Below are 6,802 nucleotides of genomic sequence, written 5' to 3'. Positions count from 1 at the left end.
GGATAAAGCCCCGACGGCTGCACGAGCGCTCGTGCAGCGAGTGCTTCAGTCAAGCCGTTCGCGCTTGCACTCATGCTAAGGTGAATCACGTTCAGAGCGTAGAATTGTTTGCGGCACCAATACGCCGCCTTCGTGACGGTGGGGTCGTTCTCTGACGGGCCGACGATGGCGATCATCGTCCCGTCGACGCAACCGATGACGCCGGGTATCCTGCCGAGCCGTTGGAAGCCCCTCTCGACGTCGTCCCTCTTGCCGGTTGTCTGGGGAAAGTCGATCTAGCCGCGCCGGATCCCCAGACGCTGCACAATAGCGAGGGACACAGCCCGCACAACGATGCCGACTGTAGCCTGATTCCTTGCTATGTGCTCTTCGCTCGCCACCATGCCCTGAAAACTCCCCGCACAGTTTGCTCACCGTGGCGTAAAAGCGAAGTGCGCACAATACTTGCTGTTCCACAGACATCACCGTCCACGAACGTCGCAGCCTCAACTCTGGCTCCTCGCGCAGTTCGTCGCACAATCAACGGACCACATTCTTGGTGAGACGGTACTACCTCCGAAAAGCTTCCTCCGGTAGTTCAAAGGCATCGCGGTGTCGCGGTGCAGCCGGTGAAGCCTTTCCGGACGGAAAAAAAAAGTTGAACAATAGAAAGACTGTCGCTCTGCCTCCGAGACGCCGTGTTTCCAATTTCGCTACCGCGAAGAGACCATCGACAGACTCGTTCCCTTTTCAGACGAAACACCGAGGAAACGATACGTCAAAGTGATGTCACTTCCGGTGGGGGCAATTCGCCGTCTCCGCCCACATTTTCGTAGGGAACTTTCGTCATTCGAGCCTCAACCAATCAGACGCGATGTCGTCACTTCCGTTTCTTTTAGGAGAAACGAAACATTTGTCCAACATAGATCCCCTGGTGGATACGAGTTTGTTCGGTGCGCGGTAGTCGTAATGTGCCGCTGCTTGCCGATTTTGGACCTCTTCGCGCTCTCTGACGCAGGTACAACGTGAAGATCTGAAAGAATGTGGCTTTATACCTTTTCTGTGCAAGATCACTCTGGATATTAGCACCTGCGCGACAGCATCAGTCATATCGCCTTAGCGGTGCTCGTATTCCTGGATGTGTTCGAGGATCGATAAGACATTTTGCATGCAATTTTCGCATACTCCTAGCCTTGTTTGAACGTTGGAATGTCTTAGAATCAATGCGAATTGTATGCGTCGCATGTTGGACCTTGGGGAAGTTGTTTCAGGCCCAGGTAACCGCGTAATCACAAACTTTTAGCGAGGAAGCTCCTGCGATTTTTACGTCTTGTACTAATCAACGATCTTACGATATAGCTTTTAGGATAACATTTTCGCATTTTCTAGCTTCCTTTGATTGTTGGAATTTCTGAGAACCGAAACGAAAGGTATACGTCATGTGTGGGGCCTAGGGGAAGTTGTTTCAGCCCTGGGTCGCCGAATAATCACAGCAACTTTAAGCGAGGAAGCGCCTGCGACCTTTAACCTTTTGTACTAATCGACGATTTTACGAATTGACTGTTCTGAAGACTTTGATAAACGTCCTTTTGTTGCAAAAGCTTGCATTTGATCGCAGTGTTTTTTTTTTTTTTCAAGTGACAAGCAGGCGTTTGCTCAAATGACGTATATGAAATGACCTGCTCTATAAGAATGCATCAACACACACTATTAATTTTATATGCTCAAAGGTGTGTTCGTCTTTGTAATTAACAAGTTACAGACAATTATTTTTCACGAGTGTAATATTTCTTTCTGTAGCTGGGCCTGTTTTGTACTCATTAATGTCCGTGTGCCATGATGCTATCATCATGTGTGTATGGTTCTAAATATCCTCTTTGCAATGCCTACAAGAGCCAAAATGACGCCAGCCTACCGCAGCTCACGCATTTGACACGAAAACTGCGTCACTCGGACGTATGCTCTCGTCAACAATCAATTCGTCGATGAATATTTGAATTCGCGTTCGTGGCCAATGAGTGCACATGAGTGCACTTGCGAATGCCAAGTTCTATGGTGTGCTTAAAAAGCACGGTGGAAGCTTGGGGTCATCCCACCGGTGCCCTAGAATGTCACGATCGCGTGATTCCACTGTTCTCTTTTGAGTTGAGGAGTAAAGCTAAGGAAGAAGAAGTTAAAGAATCATTTCATGGCCCCTTTAACACGGGTATACGTGCTACACCAGATAAAAATAGAGACATTTTGCATGCCGGTAAACTTCCGGACGACCACTTGGCCTGTCAGCAAGAACACCTCATATCCGACGTCCATCTCTTTTGATGGCGTTAACAATCCTCTGTAGACCACCGTGCTGTCCTTCTTGATTTAACCCCGTCGACTGCTCATCGCCCCGAAACGAGGGTGATACCGTCGTCGACGTCGGTCCCCGCCAGTCGGTGAGAAAATCTCATCTTGAATGAACGATCGGGTCTTGAAGAAGTATGGTGCTAAGCATACATTCTCTTACTATGGGGCAGTCGAGCAGCAGTCATGTCCCAAGGCAATCGTCCTGTCGTAAGCGGCGTAATCGGATTTTGTTTCATAGGAGCGAAGTCCGAAAGTGCAAGGACGGTACGTCCGTCCCACGAAGCCGCCGCCATCCCGGCGGCGCGGAAAACCACTCGCCTTGTCCGTGCACGCTGCAAATCGTGTCATTTACCAGAAGAAACAGACACCGCTCCTCCAGAGGCCGGTGCCGTACCACCATGCAAAGTGCCTTTTAGGTCTTTTACCACTTTTCAATTAACGAATGGAGATATCAACTAGATAAAGGTTGCCGCCCGACGTCGCTAGCAGTACGGTTACCATAGAAACCTCCCAGGCCCAAAATGGAGATCACTATAGGCGCTTCTGACGTCGTGTATCTAGATAATTTTGCGTCGTGTCGCTACTCTGGCAGCTACGCTGCCATATAGAGTGGCTCTAGTCGTAGCTATCGCGGTGAGTGTACTGCGAATTGAAGCGTGAAACACATGTGAACGGAAGTCGTGATGCTTCACGCCGCTCAGCGGCATAACCATGACAACGGCTGGCGTCATTGGTGGTTTCTACATTTACGCCGTGAGGCGGCGCGATGTGACGCGATTTTGGCTCACATGTATTTCAAGCTTTACAGAGGTCTGCTCATGTTCTTGTTTTTTGTATTTTTATCTTTAGCGTTGCCTTGCTGTGAACCACTGGATTATCACATGCAAAATCGTATAAATTATTTCAAAATTGTCGCTCCACGTTTTATAAAAAAAAATAAATAAAATAATGTAATATTTCAACAACGACAACAACCTTCCGACCGGAGATCATTGACTTCGGCGGTGCATGCTTACAATACACCTAGGGTTACACGTATTTTCTTCTCATAAAGGATTTTGAACCTTATAGTTTCACAGGCTCAATTTGTAAGTGCATGTTTCTGGTATATGTAGAGCCTGGGCATTGTACTCGCCCTTCAAGCAGAAAAGTTTCTCGCGCGCAAGAGTCGTGTCTGAGAATAATATTTTTATATTTATTACGTGAACAATAGCTATTGTGCTTTAGCAGCTGGTTGACAGGTTCACTAAAAAAGAAAAAGAGATCTTGCCTTAGGGACTGTATATTTATAACAACCGAGCGCTATACCCAGATACATACCATGTCGGCACGTATCTGCCTGTTTAAACCTCAAGAAGCAATGATTGTTTTCTTCTTCTTGGGACTACTGTTTTTATCGCGCAGCGATGTTATTTTACCTGAAAAAACGAAAGGAGATTATCCCGATGCCAACGAGGTAAGAAAATACCGTACATATACAGTGACGTGTCCTTACTGTGGACACCTCAATGGCCCCCAAAAGTCGTCCATAGTGTGAGTTGTCCATAATAACGAGACAATAATGCATGCATTTTCCCAGTTTTCTCTGCAAATGGTGTACATATATCGGGCTATCGACATTAACCGGGTTTATATTGACGAGACATGACTGTAACCCGTTTATCGCGACGTGATCAGCAAACAGTTTGTAGCTTGCACCCCAGTACAAGAAGGTTCATATATGCACATGTATGCCGTTCGTAGACTCACTTTGAAGTGGAAATTTCGCGTCGCAGGTTCCCGGTAAATTCACCGCAGCCGCATTACCGCGAAGATAAGTTTAAAAGCATACTCTGTTTTTGGTCGGTAATTTATGCGAAGAGTGTTACGCCCGAGTGTGACACAAAATCGCTACACTCAGGCTGAGGCAACAAAAAGGATCCACCACCCGTACTTGGCGATTCGTAACAATACAATAAGAAGGCATTCCAGGGTTGGGGAGTATCGCGATACAAATGTATTGCGATAGTATTTCAGAAATACATTTCGTATCTGTATTTCGGTATCGCGAGACATTTTTTTGACCAGTATTTGTACTCCTATATTGAAATACAATTGGAATGTTTCTTTGTATCGCGATACAATAAGGATGAAATGCATTTCGTTGCATTTCTTTAGGAATACACCCCCCCCCCCCCCCCGAAAAAAAAAAAAAAACAAGTCCGAACGCATTGTTTTTTTACTTCTCAGGGCAGCTGGGTCAAGGAGATGCTGGGGCATTGTTACTATGCTGACAAAGATTCCTTCCGATTCTCCAACCAATTTTTCTACACGTCCTCTTTTCTTCTGAGAGCTGCTGCGTAGTCGAGGACTCGAACCAGGTGGCGTGCCAGGAGTGGAGTCAGAGCATCTTCTGCCGCAGATCCTTAGAAGAATTTCGAGTCATCGTTTGCTGGCATCCAATGCCCGCTGCTTACCGTCTCTCTTGCCGTAGCGTACACAGTACACCTAGCCGGCAAAGCTGAGTAACACTCCGTTGCAGCACGAGCCTGGCGGTGGCTGATTCGAAATAGTAGGATGACTTACACAGCGAAGTTCAGCAAATATTTGAATGCGTCTGCGGTTGCCCCCGTAATATTGCACGGCTGAAGAATACGTCATGAGTCGACGTGAAAGTGACCTGCTGCTGTGGTGACCCGAAGCCCAGGAACGAGTCCAGACGTGGCCTCGCTGTGCCAACCCAGACTTCGTACACCTGCGACTAGTCTCAAGCGCGCTGCTCGCACCTGTGCCTGCAATATCAGGTCGCAATTCACGTGGTTTCTGTTTGGATGATGCTATGTGAAACGTGAACTACAATTCATGTGTCGGTGGCGGAGAGTCGGCAGGAAGGACCTTTACAACAGGGATGCCACCGCAGCGTTTTTTCAACGGTAACAGAATATAATACATGTCTTTCAATGTGCTTCAGGTAGTCCACTATTCTCAAAAATTCCAAATGACGATTCCTCAACGATCTTCAACGAGATAACTTAGAACGAATGTACGTATTTTCCTTTCATACAGCAGCGTGGTAAAGTAAAGTTCCATGTTCAAGGCCGCACCTACAAATAAAGAATACCAGTTCATTCCACGGTAACGTAGGTGATCAATGTTGACGGAGGACGTCCTTATTGAACTGGGGCGTGGTGATGTTTTGATGAGATTTTGGGTGACATAGAATTTATGTAGGTGTCAAAGACTTTTCGCATCTCTCGTCAGACAGACAGCATGTCACGGAAGGGACCGCGGTCAGTCCTTGATGGAACGTTTTTTTTAGCCCGTTGGAGACTCCTCGTCGTCCGGAACCACTACCTTCAAGGCAAAGTGACAAGCCCACTGGAAAATAGTTTCGGGATAAAAACTTCCATATCAAAATTCAAGCTTCATCTCATATTGGTGTCTCAAACAGATGTGAAAAAATGTATTGCAGTATTATTTTTTCTGTATTTGTATTTCTGCCATTTCTGAAATGTATTCCTGTATTTGTATTCCAAGAGACTGATTGCCTATATTTAATATGTATTTCCTATACGTATCGCGATACATTTTCCAGATATATTTTAGTAACAGTACTTTAGCTACTATTTAATATATCCCAGTTTTAATATTTTCAAATACAATTTTTAAGTGTTTCTGCCCTGCCCTGTCGTGATAAATCCTACAAACTCGCGATTAAGCAAACGTATAGCAACAAACGACATCTACAAAGCTGCTCAGTCGAAACGGAAATCTTGACCAGGCTTTCAAGAAGAGACATCTCGCAATGCAGCAGTCAAGTGAGGCCGAAAACAAACAAGAAAGGATACAGTTGCTTACCCAGAAAAGAGAGACAATTTGGCGTTATAGCTTGCCACAAGTACACCGATGGGTTGCCTTTTTCCGTCAGCCGCCGCACGAATACATGTAAACAGCTTTGAGCGAACACAACCGCGGATACATCCACTTGGGCCGGTCATTAAACATGAGCTTATCAAAGTTCAAACATCTGGAGGACATTTTCCTTGTGCCGACTAGTACGTGTACGCGAAAGTTTGGGTCGGTTCGCTTTCCTTAACGCTCATGCAGATTTCATCCAGGGTGCTAAAACGGGGACGAGTTGGCGTTATAGCTTGCCACCACGCACCTTGCAGGACCGCTTGGTTCCTAATCGATTCAATGTCTTACGATCGCATCCATGTAAACCCAGATGCGATAGTACCTTAGCGAATTAAATAAGCCCATCGTATCAACCCATGGAAATGCATCGATTGACGATGTACGCGTACTGAATCGGATCTAGTACTGAATCGGATCTAGTCAAACCATCCCCTTCTAGGGAATGGTTTGATATTTTCAAGCCGTATCGAGATCTTTATGTAGACCATACTGAATTCAATTAGGGGCTCACACAAGCAATAACTGGATTGTTCTGGTATGCTGAGAGGGCGTTGTCATGGCCGTTGCCGGACAGAGATTG

This window comes from Ixodes scapularis, unplaced genomic scaffold, assembly GCF_016920785.2.
Source record: "Ixodes scapularis isolate PalLabHiFi unplaced genomic scaffold, ASM1692078v2 ptg001200l_1__unscaffolded, whole genome shotgun sequence".
NCBI classification, from domain to species: Eukaryota; Metazoa; Arthropoda; class Arachnida; order Ixodida; family Ixodidae; genus Ixodes; species Ixodes scapularis.
This window is presented reverse-complemented; position numbering follows the sequence as displayed.